This window comes from Gymnogyps californianus, chromosome 1 (genome assembly GCF_018139145.2).
Source record: "Gymnogyps californianus isolate 813 chromosome 1, ASM1813914v2, whole genome shotgun sequence".
NCBI classification, from domain to species: Eukaryota; Metazoa; Chordata; class Aves; order Accipitriformes; family Cathartidae; genus Gymnogyps; species Gymnogyps californianus.
The window spans coordinates 35,406,390-35,432,039 of NC_059471.1; positions in this window are offsets into that span (position 1 = coordinate 35,406,390).

Below are 25,650 nucleotides of genomic sequence, written 5' to 3' on the forward strand. Positions count from 1 at the left end.
AGACAGGAAGAACAAAGGGACTGCAGAGGAACAGTCCTTCCTATCTTGTACTATCACAACCTCACTTGCAAGAAGAATGCTTATCCTTTCTCAGTGAGCTGCGCAGCAATAGTGCTTGGCTTTGCAGTCAATGTTTCACTCTCACTGCAGTGATAGTGCTATCAGAGTACTGCAAGTTTACACTGAAGATTCTTGAAGATTCTGGGGGGGGTGTTGTTTTTTGTTTTGTTGTTGTAATTTTTGTTGTTTTTTCTGTTTCTTCTATTTTAAAATTCTTCCATGATTGTAGTGCAACAATAAGAAAAGGTGAAAACTTGGGTCCCTGGAAGACCAGATACAAAAACTCTAACAGTAAAAATAGGTGTAGGAGGTTACTAACCACTGACAATTGTTGTCTAATCCTTTGCATATACTAGAAGAACCTTGAAAAAACATGATAAAAGTGTATTCATTGATTCTCTACTCCTATAAAGGAAGCAGAAAACTGATGCAAGTGAAAAATGGAAATCCCCTTTGTTTCTCATGCCTGGTTTGTGTAGGAAAAGAAGAAATTTACATTATGTGGAAGGACACCATGTGTTTTGACTCTACTGGAATCCTTATTTCAAGGAAATTTTTCTCTTGTGAAAACCGTCGCTGCAATACTGGCAAGGTCAATGTCAGGTTGGATTTTCTGCTATACAAGTATCACTCAGGCAAATTAGTTCTGCCATAGGGGCTAGCCTAACCTGGACACCGTTTCCTGAAACCTTTTCCTTCCTGAATCAGCATTTCTTTTGTTGACATGGCACATCCTATCTGTTTCTGTCCTTTCCTTGCTACTCCCGTTTTTTAACCCCATGTCCTCATCTGACTGACACGCAGAAAGAGATCTGGTTTTTTTTTTAGTTTTTATTTAAGGTACTTACTCATCTTTCATTGCCCCCATTTAATTTTCCCTTTTAATGCAGTTACCATCACAACACATCTGTGAAATATGGGGCATTGCAGTCACAAACTTACAAATGGGAAATTTATGCACAGTGATTACATGCATATTAACAGATCCCTGGGAATACAGCAGAGACTAGGTACTTCCTGATCATCTTTTGGCTCAACATCGCTTAGTGAAAGAGATGCAAATACACCAGGTTTTTTTCCCTTTCTCCAGTTATATGAGCACAAAGTTTCCATTAAATCCTTAAAACAATTGAAACTCGCATTTCTAATCAACGAGAAATATACGTTAAGTAGGGGGAAGGTGTATGTGCATTGACTCTTCCAGTCAAAGCTGGCCACAGCATGATAAACAGATGAAAGAGTGTTGAAAAGAGAGGGTAAAGAGCATGGCAGTTGTACAACAATTTGTATAGCAATATTGGGGGAATTCATCTAAGGGAGGGCACTTAAGTTCCTGGTTGCACTTCCTTTGCAATTTTGTTATCGTCAGATAATTTTAGTGAAAATAAGTCTTCAAGAAACCAAATCTGAGGGAGACTTCTACTTTCTTTAGGTTCAATTGGCCTGCATTTAGCCAAATAGGTCAGTGAGTCTTCCATTCAGTGAAAAAAAGAGCTCCTATAATGAGTAGTAGCTCCTACTTTACTTAATGAAGGACTCCCTGACCATAAGGTTTATTACCATTTTTCACTAAGCTTGGTACAATTACACATGGCATGGTTCCGGTCCCTGTGTGCATCTTCTACACAAAGCACGCCTAGCCCACTGCATCATTCTTGTAGTGTGTCCTTGGGGATAAAAGAGAGAAAACTGGAGAACCTACAGGAAGAGATGTGGTTGAAGGACTGTTCATTACAGGTTTTTCCAGGTGTCTAGTCTTACTGGGTACTACTATCATCATACCGTGAATAACAATGTGCTCTGAAACTAAGTTTCTGGTTCTTTCTTAAGATAACTATTCATAACCTAGTTGTAGATGCTGACATATGATTAGTAATCTTTTCACAGTGTCTGGCTTCACAAATCTTTCCTCTTGTGTTGTACCCTCTTTCCACCAAAACCTATACAGTTTGCTATAAGTATGTCTCATTCGCTTTAAAGTTCTATCCTTTTCCCACAACAAGGTGAAACAAACCTTTAAAGCACTTTTTAAGCCCACAGTGTTTCTAAAAGGCTGGGAAAGACTTCCTACTGCATATCTCCTTCCATTTTATAGTTAACTTTTTCTATAAATTACAGCTCTGTGAAGAAAGATGAGTATGTTTAGTGCATATTTGTTATTGGGTTATTCCTAGACCTCCTTTCAACCTTCCTTTCACCATTCCTCCCCACCCTGTAATAAAGTATGTAATTATTTATGCTTACTTTTGGTTCTTGAATATCTTAGATGATTGATTCTTGTCTTAACTGTAACCTAAGCTCTCACTATCAGTGTACTGCCCAACAGTCACTTCCTTTGAAATACTTTGTTCTTCTTCTGTGTCTGCTAAGAATGAACATCAACAGTGTGGTGGTGGTCATCATACTAAAATTGTCACCGTGACAGCATAAATATATTTTTTCTCATCTGCAAACACAGTCTACTTTTATTTTCCTCCAGCCTGTGCATATGGATACACATAGCCTCCCTTCTCTTTTAAAGAGAACTTGACTTTGTGCACTTTTGGGAAGATGCCATCATAGGAAAGGCAGGCTGCAGGCAGGAAACTAGGGTGGCAATCCTGTTGGAGGTAGGACAGCCAGGCCCTTCCCACAGCCCCAGCCAGGGGCAGGGTAGTCAGGGGGCACCCATCAGGGACTGCCCCAGCCCCAAGCTTTGGGGACCTCTCTGGGGATGGAGACAAGCCAAAGACAGTTTGGGATATGGGCCTAAGGGTGGATGCAGCCTGGGGGGCCCATGGCCAGGCAGGGCAGGGCTGTAGCAAGCTGGAGACCAGCCCTGTGGTGGCATCACTGGGACAGGGGCTGATGGCCCCAGGGGGCTGACATGGGATCCTGGGCCATGGGCAGGGTCCCCACCCTGGGGAGCCCCTGGGAGGCTGGGCAAGGACAGTCAGGGCCATCAGTGCCCTCAGGGCCATGGCAACTTATTCTGTATTGAAAAAAACAATTATATTCAACACACCTCTTGATAATGATGCTCCTGTCTTGTCTGACAGAGCTCTACGTGGCCTTGCCTGAGCAGAGGGTTTGGACCAGATGATCTCCAGAGATCACTTCCAACCTCAGCCACTCTGTGATTCTGTGATACTAATGTTGCTGTTGTCATAATGAAAACCTGGCTAATAGTCTAAAAAATTGTGACTCTATCTGGTCATTCTGAAGATCTAAGGAACAAGACATCCTATTCTTTATGACCAAACAACAATTCACAAAAAAAAAAAATAGTCTGTATTAGTAGCACTTCCAATCTTCAGGCCCAACAACAACCAGTTACAGTGCTATTTATGGAAAAAAGAATTTATATATCATAGCACGTCTTTGTCATTTAGCAACTTTGGCTAATCTGACTTTTTGCTGGGCCACCAGTAATTGATTTCATGAATTTCAAAGTTGTCTGAGGTAATGGAGGGCAGTGCACTGGGAGAAACTTCTAAACCAGCAAAGTCCTTGTGTATACAAGCTTTGTGTAGAGTAGCTGGTCAGAGCCTAGCAGAGGGAAAGGGCACATTTATGATGCCTAAAATGAAATATCACTGGGCCTGAAAGACCAGTCAGGATGTATAACTTTAGTGAAATTGTCCTCTTTTTGCACATAAGAAGTTATGCACCCTTTATTTGTTGGTTGAAGTTACCTGTACAGTTTTGTCAGCTAATAACTCCTTGACTACCATTAAGAAACTTCTAATTGTACATATTTGAGGTGCAGGTTAGAAACAACCAAAATGGAAGTTATGAATGACACATACATTGTTCCTGACCTCTGGAAAATGAATTACAATTTCTGCAATTTATCACCAATAACGTAAAACTGAAACTGTGATTTCTGCATGTAAAATTCAGATTTTATATTCAAGTTGAATTTGTTAATTTTGTAAATTAATATTTGATTTTGGTGGCAGACCAATTACTTGTTTTCTGTTTTTATTGTTATATGAATTTTTGAACTAACAATATTTCTTCAGTAAAGCAAAATAAAATATTTTAACATGGACTAAGTATAATTAAAAAGTGAAAAACATCTGCAGAATCATATTTCCAGAGTGGAAATTGACAAAATATTGAGTCATTGACAAAATATTGTTGACTACTACTTTACCATGTTTTCTCTCAGGAGATGAGAGAAAAAAGGAGTTAGTTAGGATACCTGTTTGAAAAAGGGAACCGGGTTGAGAAGAGTCTGAAGTAAAAGATCAGGGGACAGAATAAGGAAGGTAGAACCTGGAGGAACCATCAAAAAAAAAAGTTATTTGGCAAGACAGCAGACAATAATGGGAGTGGGAGAAAAATCAAGGCGTGTACATACTGAGAGGAAAATACAAAGTTAAAAACAGCGTATTATGGGATTTTTTAAACTTTGATAAAGTATGATATTAAATTACATTTAAGAATGCCTTCTTCCAGCAGAAGACAGGCCTTGGATAACTGTATTTGCTGATCACCCACAGGGAATGTTGTATATTATATTTCCTTTTTTTTCCCCTAGATCAACTTGACTAGCCACATATGTGCAGTCATTTTATGCAAATTCAGCTGAAAACATTTTTAGGCCATAAAATGCAATGCTTAATGAAGAGAATTTAAGTATGAGAGCCCTCGGTTATGAGTTTGTGGATTTTATTGAATAAATAATTTCAGTAGGGAAACCATGCAAATGTATCCAGCTTTGATCATTGCAGATAAGGATAATTTGCTATATTTGTAAGAAATATTTTTTTTAATGTTTGATGGCAGGTTTCACTTTGGAATCTATGGAAACTGAAAAATGCTGAGATATGGAGATGAGTTTAATGTTTCTGCCTGATGAAATACATTAACCACAATCATAAATGTCATCATTTATGTAGCTGAAATTTTACAATCTGTCTGCTTTTCATGTTGTCTGTGGGTCATATCTAGCCTCTCTACAGCAAAAGGATTCTTGATAATATAGCAAATTAACCCAGCAGCACTTTCTGCAGATGGTTCCCCTGTGGAATTAGGGAAGATACCAAGCCCAAGGATTAGGGGAAATACTGGGACCCAAAAGGCAGAGTGTTTCTACGAGAAGGAATCCTCTTGCTAGACCTCATGATTCTTTTGATGGGGTGGCTCCTACAAGATCTGTTACATAATGATTGATAAAATTTAGTTTGAGTGTCAGGAACATTATTCCCATGTATGTTCTTTTTAGCAGCATTTGTTTCTACTGGAATTTTTGAAGTACTCTACTAGAATGGAAGAAAATCATCATCCCCTTTGTCATCAGTTCATCCTTCTGAAACCCAAGTCATTCAATGTCCAGAGTTGCAAAACAAATTCTGGAGAACCAAGGGCAATACAGTTGCATTGTAAACCTCACTACATTAAAAAGAAAAGAAAAGAAAACAAAACAAACCAATTCATGATGTACAGAGTTCTTGAACAGGGGACCTGCTTGCCTAAATATCTTTTTTACCTGCCCTCCTCTTTCCTTCTGTTGTCTTTCTCCCTGTCATGCTGCTGGTAGGCTACATAGGTTTCTGAGCCCGAAACATGGGTACACTGCAATGTTATATTTGACTGTGTGAGTCCAATTTCTGACCTTGTTGACTCGTGCTTCACCCATGTACCCGGCTGTGTAGGGCTGAGAAAGAGCGATACACTTGAACTCAATTTAAAAATATTAGTAGGTTATCTGAGAGTGTTGAAAGGCTGAATCAAATGTTGTAGTTCACCAACTGTTCTATTCTATTGTACACCACTTAAAAGAAAAGTCAGTTTTTATGGGCAGCCTTCTTCATATCTAAGCTCACAATACCTTGAGTTAAAATTACAGATTCTCCCAGTCTTATAGAATTAAGAAATGCTACATATAGAAACAAAAAACAACTACCATCTCTTTTAATCCTTGGAAAATCAGGGGAAAAAAAATAATTTTTATTTGTAATGATTCCAAAGTATTCTTATGCATGATATAACAAGATAAAATGAATTAGATGAGTATAAACAGACCAAAATTTGTGTGTGATAAATCTAAGACAATAAACCTTAACTTTCAGATTACATTGCACATATTACATACAAAAGATGACAGTTAAGGGTAGGTAAAATAAATAATCAAGTCTGAATGTGAGAAACAATGCCTGACTACTTTAGAACACAGAGGAGTTGTTTATACCTTTGACTAGTGTTACGCCCATGGGCTATGGCCAGTCCTTGATGATGACTTTTGCTGGCATAGTGTATAACTTCAGATGCTGATGTACACCACAAATGTTAGAGCATAACACAGAAACTAAATTCACTTTTACTATCCTTTCTCTGCTTCATTGTTTTCGAAACTCAAGGTAACAGCCATACATAAGTGCCTATTCAGTGGGCATCAAACAGGGCATGAACTAAAGGAGACAGCAGTCTGGTTTCCACCCTAGAAACTGACTGACTTCCCAAAAGGGGTTTATGACAGCCAAGACAAATTAAAATTCCATAGCATAGGAGTGGGGAGGAGTAGAGAAAAAGCTTCTGACTTTGTAAGCCAAGTTGTTTTTGTTAAAAAATGACCTTATAACTTGTACGATACACTGCTAACCACAGGTGTCTGTCATAAGATTAATGCCTATTCTGAAGCCAACAAAATATTTCTTTCCAGAGAAAATAAATCAAATCAAGCATGATTAGAATAAAACCACTGTAACAACAAAAGAAGTTTATGGTTGTTTTGAGAAGAGGAAGATTACCAACTACGTGACAAACTACCTTAATGAAACATTTCAAAAATAGACATGTAAAAGCCAGGAAATGAAGACGTCAAGTCAGCCATATGAGCATTAAGCATGGTTACATATACTAACAGGAGAAAAAGTTGCTTATTAGTTAGAATGTCAAAAAATATGCTCATCGGTTATACTAGACTTAAAATGCATAATGCTACAGCTTTTAAAGAATAAAATTCTTTAAGAGAAACCATATATCTTAAATCCTCAAAAAGATTGTTTCCAGGACTTTCACAATAATATTTACTTGTATGTTTTTATTGGAATGACTTTTATTTTCCTCATCTAACTTTCCAGTTCTTGTCAACCAGAAAAAGTCCAAGTTACATTTTAAAAGTAGATAATTTTATTCATTAATTAAATATTCTGCAATAAAATTAGTAAACAATGTGGCTATTCTGTATTGGCCATGGACATATCATTCTTGACATAAAAAAATAAAAAAGCAAAGTACGAGTCAGGAAGTTTTCTGGAATTAAAGTTTTCAAATTTATTTTCCTTTCAAAATAAGACATTCTGTAGACATGAGTAAGTAATTCCTTGCTTCCCTGTTCTCTTGTTTTCTTGCTTTGTCTTGCTTGCTTGTTTATTTTCTTGCTCATTTGCTTTCTTGCTTTCTTGCTTTCTCTTCCGTATAGCTTTGTTAGGAAAAAAGGAGAACTTTAGGAAAACAAATTCAGAAAAAATCTGGCTTTACATTCTGTTTTACTAAAGACTGATCTAAAAAAGTATATTTTCTGTCGTATTTTTTCCAACATATATGACTTAGCTTTCAGTGGCATATTTCAAACATCTAGTTTACTTATTTCTGCAGTAATGACACTATTCTTTCTTCTTAAACCTTTTTAGAGTAAGGACTGTGAATGTTAATTTTCAGATGTTGGTGCATAAATCTATTTTCTGTCTTATATTAGATGCCTACATTTGGTTTTGTATGTAAGTATCCTAGCTGGAAGCAGCAGAAGACTTTTAAAAATAAAAGCACTGTTACTGTGGTGGGACAAGATCTGGTCACTACTACTTCTATCTTCAGTCATTTAAATGCAGAACCTTTTAGAATTTAGAATATTTAGCATAATACATTTAGAATGTATTTGGTATTTTCAAACCACCTTTTAAAATATATTAGCTATATGTATATGTCTAATTATTTAATATATATTTATATATGTCATATGTATGTATTTTTACCTACATAGAAATTTAAATATGAAATTGGTCTTTTGAGAACCTTGAATTCTAAGGGAGGTGGAATAGCACTGATCTATATATCCATCTAAATCACACAATGGTATTGGCTGTACTTATAATTGTAGTACTTTAAAAAAATTTACAAGACCTCTACATTTTTTGTAAATTCAGAAGAAACACCAATATTAGGGTGTTTAAAATACTCCTCCAAATAATGCTTAACAGGTGAGCTAAGGACACAAAGGACAAATTTGCAGGGACTATTTCATTTTAAATATAAAAGTGATACTTTAATCAATAATATATTAAAATAATGAGCAACTGCATTGAACAGTTCCACTCTACTTATATGCAAGGAAATATAGCTTCTCATTAATTGTTGAATGAACTGCAGTCTGAGTACATTCACTATTTTTATGTGGACACTTACAGAACCTTCATCACCACAGCAGCTTGACGTTAATACCTTTACCCTTACAATACCTCTGCAAGGTAGACCAGTTTCATTCAAAGAGAAGAGCTGACTGAAACAGAGAGTAAGTTATCCAGCATCACAGTGGAAGCTTGTGGCAAATCTCCCATGTTTACTAATCTTCTGAGTCACAGTCTCATGCCTTAATCACAATGTCATTTTTCACCTGCTTCAGAAAATACCTCTTCACACACTGCAGAGGTGTAGACTAGCAGTGCTTTTGGAAATCAGATTGGAAAATTTATCATACTTTTGAAAGAAGCTCCCGATCCTCCCTCTTCCTATACATAGTCACTTATTGAAATTGAAACTATTTATGAGGAAAAGACTGTTCAAAAAGAATTTTCCATTTCAAAAGCCTTTTTAAAGTTTCAAAATTGTTCAAGCACCACATTTTAATATCTTGCAAATGGGAAAAAAAATTGTTCATTTGAAGAAAGTCACCTTTTAAAACATTAATTATAATTAACAAGTAAAAAAAGATAAAAAAAAGAAAATATTTTCAAAACATTAGATGAAACCATTTGATTCATTTTATCTTTTTTAGAGAGGGAAGGACCACTTTAAATTTTCAAGGTTCTTATTATTTTAATGGGAAGCCTAAATGTTTACATCTCCATTTTTCTTGTGGAATAGGAAAACTATTTCCTATTAACCTCTAATTAAAAATTAAAATCCCATCCATTCCCCACCCTTCCCCACTCCCCGCCAAGAAAACCACATATTTGAAGCAAAATAGTCTATAATGCCTACCCTTCCCTTGCCCCAGATTATTTGAATCTCTTGACTGGTTATTGACTACAAATAAACCAAGAAAGGTATGTGCTTAGGAACATGGTATATGCTGCAAACAAGTGAGTTACTACTTGATATATATTTCTCTACTGAAGTATATTTGATTTATATATGCTTTTATGTATCACTGAAATGGCTTATTTCCTTTTACACTAGACTGTCACATTTTCTCTACTAAGATATGCACTGACCTATGTAATTGCTACTACATCACTGAATAGTTGGAGACATTAGGATTAGGATTTAAGGTGCTTCCCCAAAGATGCCAACATGTCCTGTAGACCTGTTAATTGTGATGGGGCTGCTCACATACAGTTTTAAATTGCTGAAGTTCCACTTGCTCAAGGAAATTAAAAAGAAAAGACAGTGATTGCAGAGTTGTCAGCATGGGTTCCTACAAAGCTCCTAGATCAATATTGATTTAAAACTACAGGGAAGCAAACTGTGATAGCACAGCCACTTGGAAATGAAGGGTCATTGCAGAAAAAGGTTTTTCAAACGTATTTTCTAGTTCTCTAGTTTATATATTACTTATACAACTAGATATGGAATTTTTTTTTTTTCTTAAATTAGCCATATTAGATAATGTACCAGCTCCTGTATTTATGTTTCTTACCTTAGAGAAATTATCATAAGAGTGAAGTAAAAGTCTGACAAGAGGACATAGCAATTGGGTCTGCCTCTTAAAAAAGAGGAAATATTAAGAAAAGATTAAAGTGCAGTAGATATGAAATCTTTTTTTTTCTATTATTTTTCTGAATTGTAGAGGAGACACGAAATGATAGTCAGAAAACAAACAAAATCAAAACTTAAAATAAACACATTTTACCAAGATTTTTAATCTAAGCATTTTAATCAAGTGATCATTTTCTTACTTCAATGAGAATATAAAGACATGCCACTATTTAAGGTGACTCTTTGTATCAATCTTTCTAATGGACCTAATTTGAAAGACCACTGTTCTTATTACTATATAAAGAGATGGCATATTTGGTACCATCTGTAGGCAAAGTTGCTTAACAAGATATTCAGACACAGTCATAGGACTTGGTGCACGCATAAAGCATGTTCTATCCTATTGCAATCTGAGCAAGTATTGGTGTTTAGTCAGACTTAGAATTGGGCAAAATTTGCTCATTGAACTTCTAAGTAATGCAGACTACCATAATGAAACAGCTAGAAAAATATGAAACAAAGCTGTAGGTGACTCCACCATGCAAAGGATCTGGATCCTTTTTGTCACTCAGATAGCATATACCTTGGTAATGCCCTAGTTTTCTTTAATTGATACCGTATATTATAGTTACTCTTGCAGTGGTACAGGTATGGAACTGTATTCTTTTTAGGGTATGTAAGAAGTCCAAAGTAGAAAACCTTATGTCGTGTTTTAACCCCAGCCAGCAACTAAAAACCACGCAGCTGCTCGCTCACTCCCCCACACACAGTGGGATGGTGGAGAGAATCAGGGGGGAAAAAAAAAGTAAAACAACTTGTGGGTTGAGGTAAAGACAGTTTAATAGGACAGAAAAGGAAGGGAAAATAAGAAGAAGAATAAGAATAATAGTAGAATATACAAAACAAGTGATGCACAATACAATTGCTCACCACCTGCTGACCGGTGCCCAGCCAATCCCCAAGCCACAGTGTCCCCCAGCCAACTCCCGCCAGTTTATATACTGGGCATGACGTCATAAGGTATGGAATAGCCCTTTGGCTCGTTTGGGTCAGCTGTCCTTGCTGTGTCCCCTCCCAGCTTCTTGTGCCCTCCCAGCCTCCTCTGGCAGGGCAGTATGAGAAGCTAGGAAGTCCTTGACTTAGTATAAACACTGCTTAGCAACAACTAAAACATCAGTGTGTTATCAACATTATTCTCATCCTAAATCCAAAAGACAGCACTGTACCAGCTACTAGGAAGAAAATTAATTTTATTCCAGCCAAAACCAGAACACCTTCTTATTTCCTTTCATTAGACATAAAAGTTTCTGATGTGTTTTCAATATTTATAAGCAATGTGCCTACTTCAAACCTGAGGTAAGTGTACACTCTACATTGTATTTGACAATATTTTGTCTTAATGGTACTTGCTTTCCTGCCTTACATGATCTATTTAAGGTGTACAGGCAGTATAGGTAGTGATACATATATAGCACTGAAATATAGTCAGAGTAGGATCAACAACACACAGACTCAACATCCCATGGAGAAGAGAACATTCAAAATACAAGTTGTATTCAGAGCAGGCGAGATCTCCATTAAATGATTATTTGTTTTTTGTTCTCTGCTGTAGAGAAACAAATGTTTTCTTATTAACAAGAGCAGGGCTAATTTTATAATTAAGGCATGCACATAAAATCACTAACTCTGTACAAGCACATTGCTGTTTCAATGTGCAACTACAGCTTATGTAGGCAAATATGAGGTCTCTTGAAAAGAGTCAGCTTAGACACTAATAGCAGTATACAAGAATAGCTACCTTATCTTTTTAATTTCCTTGAACAAGTGTAACTTCTGCACTTTAGGACTACAACACATCAGACATTATCCTCTGAATACTTATCCAGTATTTCATAGTGCACTCACTTTGCCATCTGTGTTGTCATGGCTAGACTGCCAGAAGTGCGAGGGTTAGCTGGTTTGGCTTTTTTCTCACATGTTTACATGAACCTCAGTTGCACCTTTACAGTGCAATACAGACATACCTTTAGAAATTAAGTCAAAACCTCTAGCCTGGAATAGTACCAATCTTTCTCTGAAGTAGTGTTGGAACCATCTTAATCTTAGAGGCTGTGAAATACTGTTGCCATATAATTAGTTTTTGAAAACGTAATTAGTTTTCATAACAGTATGGGATTAAACACTAAATGCTGCATTAATATATCAAAGGTCATTGTGTTTTGCATAGTAAATCAGGATATTTGAGTATTCCTACACCACACAATGCAGTACCATGTAAGGAACATCCAAACAACCTAGTATGTATATAAAGAACTGTGCAGCATTATATAGAGATAGGCACTTGGGTCTTGGCATCAGAGTAGCCTCCTAACAGGATTAATTGGCTCTGGCACAGCACAATGCTGGCACAACTGTACTGCTTCTGGTTCCAGATCCAGCTTGTGCTGGGGTAGCTTGAATATCTCTGTGTGGGACTGAGTGATGCAGTGTAGATCTTTACAGGTCATGAACCCACTCTTGATCTCTGTACATGAAGGTACAGTTTTTTAAGTGATGTAACAGCTATGTTATTAAACTGTACCCATTTATAACATATTTATTTATACATACTGAAATTATGTATCATGTGGTGGCTAATAATGAACTTCCAGCAGAAACCTCTGGGAGAGGATATTTCACCCAAACATTAACTTCATTAGAAAGATTCAGCAGAATGAATCAGCACATATTTTTCTAGGAGTAGTTTAAATGAAGATGAGTTGATTTCTCATTTATTTCAAAATTTAAGAACAAAATAAGAATAGCATTTTGTGCAATTCACTGCCGTATTCTTAACTATGATATCCTGGTTTTTTTATTATTTGGGGTGGGAGCTAAGTAAAAGTTTTTACTCTTTTTTTCCCGCTGGAACAGCTGGAATAATAGCATTCCTTATGAAAAAATTTTTAAAAACAATGAAAAAAATGTAAAAAAACCACATGCAGACCATTTTACTGCAGTGGTAAAGAAAACACCAACCAAGGACATATATTGTGAATATAAGTATGGGCATATAAACAAGATATCTTAAAGCTGTCTGTGTATTCAATCAGAACAGATAAGATAACATGTTAGATAACTAACTACTTTTTAACAACCTCCAGATGCATTTTTTGTCCTCTTTAAATGTAAGGTAGCTGATATGTGAGCGTAGACGAATAAGCTATATCACATTTACTATATAGTTGGATTTGCCTATAGCTTTCTATATTTGTAATTAGATATAACACATAGCTAATACCCTATTGATTCAGACTTTTGCTTGCCTCATGTTATTATAGTAGCTGCATGCTAAAAGTCAGACCTTGACTAGACCTTCATATAAGAACTTGCAATCTATTCCTGGTTATCTTATTGACTGGCCATTATGTTTGGATCAATCATCATAAACCTGACTAAATGGCATCATACCCAATTTACAAAGCTGAATGTAAAGGATTCAAAACTGTCCCTAGTTCACAGTGCTGGACAGAGGAATAGAACTGAGGTACACTTCCCTGTTCTTGATTACTGAGTTCCACTAAGGTCTAGTAGCTACACCACTCCTCAGCGGTTTTGCAGCTGATGAAATTAAGTCTTCTTATACTTAAGATTTCTCACAATTCTTGACAATAATGAGACACAAGCCTTGCTTTAATCGATAGCCTCTAAAGTAACTTTTTTGTAGTTGAAAATGTTCATCATCAAATAAATACCAATGTGACTGAGTTCTTAGCATGTATATGTGGGGCAGTTGAATTTGGAAGTGTATGTTTTACATGTGCAGCTGAACCTATCTGAACCAATAGTTCTGCCTGTCTTTTGCCGTTTTTGGAGGGAGCAGACTGACTTTAGAAGTGCAATGTGCCCTTAGTGCTGTTAACAACTAACACCAGCCTGACCGTTGGCAATAAATTGTTTAATTCTTATCTCAATGGAAGGCAGATCAAACAATGCTTTTATATTAAATAAATGCTAGTGACAGAGGTGTTCAGTTTATTTTATTCTGAATATGAAGAGAAACAATATCTTCATTTTTATATCTTCCACTGTTCACTCTCAACAAGGTAATCTCCTCTCCTGATGACAATCTCACAATTCTTCAGTAGCAATTTTAGCAACAGGAAACTCTTGGCATGTCCTGGAGGGGGGATTTATACTTGTGCAAATAGATTTGGAAAATACAGGTCTTAATACATTTAAATTTAATACATTTAAATTTAATACATGTTTTTAAACACCATTTAAATCTACAACAGGAGACATATTTCTTTGTAATCTTTGTTTCTTTGCTTGTTTGGCTGATTTTTGACTCTTTATGTTTTGTGATTTGCAGCAGACAGTAAAGGCTGCAGAAAAAAACCAAAACAAAACAAACCCCCAAAACAACATGTGATGGAATAATCAAAGGAGAGGATAGCAAAACAAATCAATAATAATGGACCAGTATGAAAGCCCTGCTATTTTTAGGCTTCTACTTTTTTTCCTATCCCTCATTCTTTTTATTGTTATTGAGACATTAAAACCCTCAGGGCAGAGGAAGTCTAACAACAAGCTTGTAAAAGTGGTTACTGTATTTTGGATGTTTATGTTGTTTAGACTATTACTGGCATTTAGTACCCAGCCTCTTCTTTCTATATTTTTTTTACATTTTTCATATCAAAACAATTAATTTCACTTCTATTTAGCAACAAGATGGACTTTTTTTCCTGTTTTGTTCATATTGTATGTGTTATGAATTTACATGAGTGGCAAATATCTAGTAATAGGACTATAACTTGAGGAAGCACCTGTTCTACTGTGGAATGATACAGTGATAATTTAATACAAATAATCCCCCCAGTGTTAAGAAATCAAACAAATCAAAATGGTGTTGCTATCTTGAAGGCCTCTCAACAAGCACTCTTTAACCTTTGTTAAACGTCTCGTGTTTACTATGCATCAGCTTTAAAGATCTAGATAAATGAATTAATTCACCTTTATCCCCTTGAGAAACACTATTGATTTTTATGAAAATGAATTAAACATTCACTATCAATTAAGTTCTGTGTTTGCTTTTTTAGAAGAGCTATCTTCTCACTGAATGAGAAATTTACCTGCCAGCAAACAGAATAGACTGTTGTACTGTCCACATATTGGCATACATATTGGATAAACAAAACCCAATTACACTCCTGCTTATACTGCATCAAGATTACACATTATGTTCAGAGCTCCTTTTTCAAGGAGCAGTGCCCAGCTAAATTGCATCACTTATCCTAGGTTTCTTTATTGCTTAAACATGTAGAAAATTAAGTTATTGAGAAGCTTGGTCTTAAGAAAAAATAATAAAACAAGAAAAAACCCAAACTCTTTTTGACTAGTTGTGGTTTACAATTTATTTTTGCTTAGCGACCACGTGAGTTTCCCTTTTTTATTTTCTGTGATGGTAAGTAGCTTATTTGGACTTTGGATTATTAAAATATTTTTTCCCTAGAGCTGCCTTGGCAGCAGTTCTGAAGGACTCTTTGGGACAATCTTAAGCATTTCTTCCTATTCTTTCTCTCCCTTGATTTACACTATTAAATTTGATTCTAGATGTCTTTTTACTTTTTATTGCGTTTGAAGTAATAGTGTGTAGAAGTCTAGATGCAAAACAGAAAAATAGTATAGCTTTTGAGAGCACATGATTAATACAACATAGACTGGAAAGAGACAAAAACTTTTCAGAGCAGGAAATATATTAGGAAAATCACACAGCTCCTATAGCAGATATGGTGCTGTAACCTCAATGAGTGACACATGCAAAGAATAGCTAAAGTCAAATCTCTTGAGATGAGTAAGTGCTGAACATGGACATCATTACCTAGGCTGTTTTCAGAACTACTGACCTTTACAAGTAAATCTTTTAGTAAGTAACACATATAATTTACTCTTCTACTTTGATTTATCCTGAACTATCATATTCTCCCATCTATTATCATCATTTAATCTCTTTTTGTATCATACTTTATTCTACTTATAATTTTTATACTGTGTTCACTGTTCATTTAAACATTTCCATTAATGCACAAAGCAATAGAATTAGTAGGTTTCACATCTTATTTATTCACCTTTCAATATTCAGAAGCATATCTGGGTAAAGAAATTTTACTTGTATTCTTGGTTTGGTTTTTTTTTCACTTGTTTTAAAATGTCTGATGTTTGTCAAAGCAAAGGTGAAGAGGTACTATACAAAACCAGCACAAATAGGGAGGTTGATAACAGCCATTATTTCCCTTCCTTATTGCCTTCCAATTACTGAAAAAAAAATTATCTGTCACAAAACCAGTCTTCACCTTATTTGTGTACAAGTCCATTGTACCACATAAGTGTGATCATTGACTGCAGGCTTAAAGCTTTTTGTTGTCTTTCATGGTACTTCAGTAATCACTGACATAACTCTGCACTCTTTTATGTCAGTATCAAGGATATTCTGGATGAGAGTTTAAGAAGAAAAGCTAATGAATTTTTGGCTTCTGAAAGATGTCTCTGCAGGAATTATGGAGTTCACTGAGTCTCCTAACTTATTTGTTTCAAATTAGTACTTAAGTTATGTGAAATCTAATCTGGGCCATCCTATTCTCACAATTAGTTCTGCCTTAGGGATGTGCTCCATTCCTGATTTAGTATATGGATTCTAGCTGTAATCATGAATCAGAAACAATTAATCCTTAACTTTGCTCAGAATTCAAGTACCTGAGCTCACGAAGACATAGCAAAAATTCCCACAAGTTTATGTATGTTCTAAGATTTTTCAAATTCTTGGCATTTCATCCAGTTGAGTGTTGTTGTGGTTTAACCCCAGCCAGCAATTAAGCATCACACAGCTGCTCGCTCACTCCCCCACACACAGTGGGATGGCGGAGAGAATCAGGGGGGAAAAAAAAAGTAAAACAACTTGTGGGTTGAGGTAAAGACAGTTTAATAGGACAGAAAAGGAAGGAAAAATAAGAAGAAGAATAAGAATAATAGTAGAATATACAAAACAAGTGATGCACAATGCAATTGCTCACCACCTGCTGACCGGTGCCCAGCCAATCCCCAAGCCACAGTGTCCCCCAGCCAACTCCCGCCAGTTTATATACTGGGCATGACGTCATAAGGTATGGAATAGCCCTTTGGCTCGTTTGGGTCAGCTGTCCTTGCTGTGTCCCCTCCCAGCTTCTTGTGCCCTCCCAGCCTCCTCTGGCAGGGCAGTATGAGAAGCTAGGAAGTCCTTGACTTAGTATAAACACTGCTTAGCAACAACTAAAACATCAGTGTGTTATCAACATTATTCTCATCCTAAATCCAAAAGACAACACTATACCAGCTACTAGGAAGAAAATTAATTTTATTCCAGCCAAAACCAGGACAAGTGTGTATCTCTTGGGGACCACTCTGCATGAACCTAACTATAATTAGAAAAAACTGAGTAAGTTGCTCACTTTTCTAAAGCAATGCACAGAGAAAACACGTCTGTAAATATGCATCAATAAAGTAAGCAAGCTTTATTTAGAAAATATTCTTTGGCCACGTAAAGGTTAAAAAAAAATCTGGAAATTACTCAAAACACTAGTTTTGAGGAGATGTTTAGAAAAAAAATGACCAGTTTATAGCTGTGTAAATTGAGATGTACTACTCTTGCAAGGGAAGGCAAGATCCACAGTCATGAGAGAGTTAATAAAGTGCTTTATTTCATAGCATATCAACTTAAGGAAGACAAACCTTTGTAAAGGTCTTTTCAGAGATGAGCTCCTTCCCTGTGTGCATAGCACCCTTCCCTCTAGAATTGGTTCAAAATCCTTAGCTTCAGATTCTCTTATTCTTTGTGTTTATATATGACTGAAGAAGGGGGAAAAAAGCCAAACAAATCAAAGATAGTACTCACGTGTGATTGTCACGTGTGATCTACAGTGGAGATCCTTCTAAAAGACATATGTTAAAAAAAGCAAAGGGAAAAAAAAAAATCTGGTTATGGAGAGTTAGAAGATTAAACATGTTTTTTGGCATTGCTCTTTTCCTCACTTCATAGAATCACATAATAATTGAAGGCACATCTCCTATTTAGTCCTTCTCCATAGGAATCATGCACATCACCTCTTAATCTTTAAAATATGATTCTGTAGAATAAAGCTTGTACCTTTTTTCTATAGCATTGTCCAAAGAAGAGTCATGTTTGGTGAAAAGTGAGAGGACACAGAAACGTGAAGATCATTCACTGCCTAGAAGTAAGTTTCTATAGAAGAGAATTTTCAGCTTTTTGCTACATCTGTGTAAAGTTCATTTTACCAAGCTGCAGGAATCAGAGCTTCTGGATGGATGTGGCTAGTAAGATAGGAAACAAAGACAGACAACTGACAGACCCCAGAGAGAATATTGGGGTTTTTGTTTTTCTTTTAGCTCTTGGAATATCTTTTAGATATTGAGGGGGTTCACACTACTGGATTTTTCCTAAAGTCAGACTACGTATTTTCCTTATTCTCCAACCCATTGAAACTGCAAAAACAATTTCTACACAGGTTATTTTTTCATATTCAGCAGAATAGGACATTAAATGGTTTAGTGTTCATATGTTTTGTCATTTATCCACAAAACTTTATTCTTTCTGTTTTCTACTGAACTATTAAAAATGCTACTTCTGTCAAAAGAAAGATAAGTGTTAATTTCCAGTGGTTCCCCTATTTCAATTTCCATGTAAGTTGTTAAGCAAATCAAGTTACTTATATCTCTAACAAAAGAATACAATATATTTGGCTAAAATCGTTGACATTGTAAAATTCACTATATTTGATTAAAATATTATCTGTGCATCTGGTCAGTTACATTCAAATATTTCTATAGGAAAAAACACCACATAGCATTATTAATTTCATATATGATGTTAACGATTCTAATACAAGACCAAGAAGGCATGAAAGGATACGCATAAATTAATCCCTATTTAAGTCATTGTTCAAACACATCATATAGGGCATATATCTCAGTGTGAATAAGAATGTTTTCCTGAATCATGATTTCAAGCAGAGTATGCAAAAGTCAACAAGTCTGACGATGAACTTTGGAAATTGGGAAAAAAATAGGTAGATTAATTCCTTCTGGTAAACGGTTGGTAAAACTGCCCTCATAACATTTAGTTATGTGGTTTGCCTTAAATTCATATAGTTTGATGAACTTGTCCCAGATTGTTGTAATTTTCGTAGTATTTAAACTGTAAAGCAGTCTTGGCCATACATATAACATTCTAATTCAACAGTATTTTAAAAAAACACATCAATTTTATGAAGGTAACATGCTCCTTGATTCTAAAATCCAGTCATTATATTATTATTTTCACGGTTTTCTGTATTAGGGGCTTTAGGGACATTAAGAGAATTGCCTTGCTCCAGGAAGAGCTACTGACTGAAGGAAAAACTATCCATTCTTGTAGACACAGTGGAGAGTGTTGGCTTTCCCATCCAGTCAATGACTCCTGTCTCTGAACAGTTCTGCAGGTTAGTACAGGAGTAATAATCCTGGCTCCTCCTCCTTCTCCGGTTACCGTGTATGAGATGATGGGGAAGAATTGGAGTGTGAAGTAGAGAGGTCAGAGTAATAACCCTCATAGTAATCTGCTTATTTTTAGCCTTTCACCCCATAGATAGAAAACTTACACTACTTTGTAGCTTCGTGTGAGCAAATGTCTGCAAATCTGTATGCTGGAAAAGAATGACACAAATAGCAGGTGGTAGCAAATATACATCACCATGTTTCAGGCTAAGAACAACTGGATCTTGATGATTATGGATAACTATTTATGTTAATAATCTTATTACATGATATTGTGGAGAGAATACTAGGCCTGATCCTCCATTCTATTTGAACAGTTTACGGTGGCATGGCTTACTGAGGTTGGATCAGATGATGTCCTGAGGTCCCTTCAGACTTAAATTATCCTATGATTTGTAATCCATGCTTAACAGGAGGAGAAAAAAATCAGCAATAGCTTTTAATTCCAATTCATATAAACTATCCGAATAATGATATTGATTACCAGAACAAAAAATGGTACAATGAAGGAAAAAGTTGAATCTATTTTGGTTTTTATGCTGACTGCATTCAAAGTCAAGTCTTTAAAGAAGCTGAAGCCTACGTTCAGTTGGATGTTGATCAATTTGCCACTGTATCTCAGAATGGCTTTTTAAATAGCAACTTGAAAACAGCGTGAAGGTGGAATTTATTGTTCACAGAATTCAACATTGTATTTTTCTCAAATATACTTTTAGTGAAAAATTCACCCCCACAGTTGGTTACTTTTCTCAGATTTTTGGGAGCATGTAAATACAAGCTCATCAGGAACTACTTTTTTTACAGCAGTAATTATGATGGGAACTGTTAGATCAATCCTACGAAAAATACAAAATATCGTGTTCTGCTCTGTTTCTGTAGATCCAAAAAATTAACACCTTGCAATCTATGATAGAAATACTTTCATAAGAAATTAAGGTAGTTCTTCATTATAGCAAATATTTTCAGGAAGGAAGAAAAACTTTTAATTTTGAATCATAGCACATAAACTTTACTTAGTGACCCAAGAGAACAAGCCAAGCTGAATAAAACAAACTAAAATTAGTAACAGGCTAACAGCTTGACCATTTCCTTGGGCAACATGTAGCTGACAGATGATGTGATGTTTGGTGACAGACAAATTCTGATCCTCTTTCCCACTTTTAAATTCTATCCACTGAGAAAAATTAACAATTTCATCAATATCATCAACAGCAGAATCACTCAAATAGAGAAGCTATTCCTAATTTAAAAGCAGTTAGAATAAGAAACGTTTGTGATTCAATATTCCTAGTCCAATATCACTGATATACAGGTGGTAGTAGAGGTAATAGTCAATGCTGATTTCATGACTTAATTGCTTATTATCAAATATCCCGATTTACATTCTGGATCAGAACCCCTCATTTAAGATATACCCTACTGGAAAATAAATCAATTGTTCTTCAAATATTACTTCATAAAAATTCCATAATTTCATTAATTTTCTTCTGTAAAAACTAGACAATATATTTATTTCTCTCTCTATATTTGTTACGAGAACATCTGAATTTGCAAACCAGAGAACTAGTACTAAATAAGCAACTTCAACTTACTTTATCCAATTGTTTGGTCTGTTCCCATCCGAAGTTTCTCTGATTGTATTCTTCCTTCTGAGGTCTCTGCATACTGAAAAAATTTCCTCTTATTATAACCATGGTATTTCAAGTGAACGCAGGTAACAAAACGGTCTTTGACTTTGTCTCCTGTACTTCAACTCACAGCTGTGTTTTTCATCATAGGAAAACTCAAAGGTGGGAAAGACGGGGTTTTTGTGTGTGTGATAAGTATTATCTATTATTCCTGAACTCTGGCTTTCTACACGTCTGTGTCCTTCACTTCCATCTTCCCCTGTAAATATCTCTCAACCTTGCTCCTACTAACATTTCACATATGGCACTTTCAACGATAAAATATGGCATGTTTGTGGCATGTCTAAAATGGTATGCATGCCTGCTGGTTATCTGGCCTCTGCCAAATGGACTACATGACAGCTTAGCTCTGCTAGTCTCTCCTTCAGTGTAGATATATAAGGAATGAGATTTACTAATTTGGATTGTTCTTCTCTACTCAACTAAAAATGCGTGGTGCAACTGTTTCTGATATTTTTCTTCCTGTCAGATTTGGTAGTTACTGATCAGTAGTTAAAAATACTTATGTATATACATATATAATTTTGGTTTTGCATGTACATACATGAAGGCAGGAAGAAGGCTGAATAGATGGACAAAAAATAATTGGAGGAACACACAGAGAGCATGATAAGGGATTTTTATTTTCTTTGGAAACTGAGGTGAAGAAATTTTCATATTATAGACATATAGCCCTGATTCTGTAAATTCACATATCTGTGCTTAATGTACTTATTGTGAATAGTCCTATTTATGTATAAATTTCATAAGGGCCTTAGGGTCTTACTGATTCCTACTTTTTTCTTACTTTTAGAACGTTGATAAGTGTTACACAGCTATCCATTTTTTAAATCCTGATGGCTCCTTAGCTTAATCTTTTGCTCTCGGAAGAGCAGAAATTTGTTAAAAGGAGGCAAGGATCTAGATGCCCAACTCTTCTTGAAGTCAAGGAAGGTTAGATAATAAACCATCTGTTTCTCCAATCTTGTGTACTTCAGAAAATGGCTCTGAAGTGCCCAGGTTATTAAAATACTTGACACTCTAGCCAAAAGGCTTCAACATCATTTTTAAAGTTAAGCTCATGGGTATAAAAGAATTCACAATAAATTTCCTTTCTGATCTTAGGCTCTGTGACTACAGTTTTTACATAAAAATAGACAATGAAATAACAGTGTAGCCCCATCTAGAAAAAATACATGATTTTTAATACTCAGATTAATGACTTATGAAATGTCAATGAAAGCTTTGCCTATCTATGGCTATAGTGAATTTTATATCAGTAGCAATTTCTCAACTAAGATTAGATGTCTTTTCTTTGACAATATATATCTTAGCTTAAGGAACTGATTAAGAGTACACTTACACTTTTTATTACACAATAGAATAAAATTAATTACTGTAGTCATTCCTTCTTTCTTCATAGAGAATGCATTATTTCTTCATTCCTCATACCAGGCTAAAACACACAAAAATCACGTCTTGCCAAGACTATGAGTCTCTGTGTGTGGCAGAGCAAGACTAGTAGACTAAATATCACGAGTCATGGTACAGTGTTTTAACCTCAACTAATATTATAAATAGATTTATAAATTTAAGCTTCACCTTTCCAATAAGATATAAAGTTATATCTGGTTTCCTGAGAATCAGGGCTTAAAGTTGTTTTCTCCTAAATACTGTTCTGTGGAAGCCCATCCCTCTGTGGAAGCCCATCCCTCCCCTTTCAGGCAATCCAATTGTCATGCTCTTTTGTATCTTTAAAGAAATAAATTTCCTTTTACTTTTCTTCTTGTAATTTAATTCCTAATAGTTTTTGAAGACACAATTGAATGTAGGTTTAACTGCAAGTCAGGCATTTGCTATTCAGATCTTTCAGTAATTAATGACAGTTACATTCATTCAGTGCTAGAGCTGCTGGCAGATTAACAAGTAATCCCAGTAGTTATTTTTCCCAGTCTCCAACTAAATTTTGTGAATCTCAACATTTTTTAATTGCTTCCAAGATTTTAATGACATCCATGCAAGACAACTTTATGAAGAACAAGAATGTTCGAAGTCAATTGCAAATACTTGATTTCAAACTCAATTGCATCCAAAAGATGTTAGCAACTGTTCACCTAAAGGTCTCTGTTGTCAGTAGTGAGGGAGAGGCATGCCCTTCAGAAGAAGCCTTAAATCACATAGTTTGGAATTCTGCCCTGAGTGACTCTGTGGAGTTTGTGTGTAACGCAAACACATTGATAGTAAAAGTCTGATTCAGACGGAAATTAGACATTTTAAATGTTGTCCATTCTTTCAATGTCCCCTCAGCTGTCTCAAGTGCATGCAAATGTTTGCTCATTGTTATCCATCCTCAGAAGTGACAACTTTCCTCTTCTTTTTTTTTTTTTTTAACTGAACGGAAGACTCTCAACCTATGCATTACGTGTCAAGAAATTCCTCAGTAAATACAAAACTTGTGTGAAAAGAGAGCTTGAAGAGTACTTTATGTTTATTCAAGGTATTTCTATCATTTACATAATATTTTATTATGATCTAATGGCACAGCATGTAGCATATGAAGCATTCTTGAAGAATCTGCTAATGACCCCCCTAGCAAATACTATGTGTACCTCTGTATTTTTATTTAATGTTATCCTCCCTGAGACCTAAACAGGTCTGCAGAATGTCTTCTATATTTTGTAAGCAGAATAGACAGCCTAATAAAACTTATTGATGACAATAAATTTTGAAACAGATCAAGAATTTATCTTTGAGACCAAATCTAAAACCTGATGACAATGCAGAAGTCAGAATATATTTATTCAGCTGTACTATTGAGATATAAGAGCAAGAACAACATATTTTAAGCAGAATATAGACTAGAACAATGTCCACAATCAAGAAATATTTTTAAAATTAACACACTACTGAGTTGCATTAATTACATTAACTATTCAGCTACTTGTGAAAAACTGGTAGCTGCTTCTTTGAAAAGAAAGGGAGGGGAAGCAAGCTCCACATAATTTGGTAGCTGTGCCTAGAGGTATATGTTCAACAAATAACTGGCAATTTTCAGAAGCATCTAAGTCACTTAAAGGCTCAAAATATCTTTCCAAAACTGCCTTAGATTTATAGTCCTAAGAGTAGTAACCTCAATGCCTTAATGAAAGAAACAACCTTTTTTCTCACATAATGGTTAGATTTATACCAAAGAAAGGCATCCACAAAAGCTAGGAATGTGGATCTACCTAAACAAGCCAAGAATATGAGAACAAGCAAGTTCAAATTTGGTGGTGGGAGAGTGGCCTCAGAAGTTAACAGCCTTCATTAGGACTGGCCAATGTTGTATGCACTTAACACCATGGGAGGCAGTGATGTCTGTGCCCATGCAACTTAATCCTCACTGTTCTCCTGCATGTCTATGTCTTATAACAAAATGTGGTTTTCTCAAATTAAGGTTCACAGTCCTGAATTGTCCCTTGGTTTTATAGACAAACATTTTCTCACACAATATAGGTTACAGCTATACTAGTACATTAAACAGTGCCCGAAAATGTTCCTGGAACTAGAACCAGTAATCCATATTGTTAATCTGTTAGAACCGTTTTTTGGCATAGTTTTGGCACAGGCCAGCCAGAACTGTCCCAGATAAATCCCAGACACAGTTAGAAGAGACTTTTCTACTATGCTATTTTTATGTGACCACCCTGTTCTGGGTAGCAAAAGTATATGATGGTATGTAGATTCACCATTCCATACTAGATGATCTCTGCACCAGAAAATGGTCCTGGACATGTTTGACTCACTAATCATAGTATATTATGTCATAGTATCATATTATTGACAAAGTATGTGTCATACTGTTAGTCATAGAATATTCTATACCTTACATATTATTAGCTTATATGGTAAAAAGCTCATCACAGTAAACACAAAGATGAGGGAGAATCAGAGGAACAATGATGGGTAGAGGAACAATAGTAACCTAATCGGTGAAAAAGGAGGACCCTGACTCAACTATTTCCTATGGCCATCACAGGAGAAAAATTAGACCATGGTTCTTCCAGTGAAACCCACCACGATGAACTGGACACGTGAAAGAGGAAGACCAAGGTGGGCTGAGGACAAACAAGTACGAGAAATTAGAGGCAAAAAGATGTAAAGGGAGGCTGGTCAAGTGTAAACAGGTTGCTATTGACTGGTTTGACTGAGTCCTGTACTTGATCACCACACTCACTCCTATATTCTCATGAAATCCTATTTCTCTCTGTGGGTGTCCTCTCTGTCCTGAGTGTCTCTGTGTATGTGTGTGAATATATTACATCAGTGGCCTTCGGTTCTTGTCAACTGGAGTGGAGGAACAGCTCAGACCACACATGCTTGCCTGTGGTTGTTATTTGTGTGAGTACTGTGGGTATTTATGTGAACTTTGGGAAAGGTGTTGTTTTCTGTATGTGTTGGTCTGCGTTAG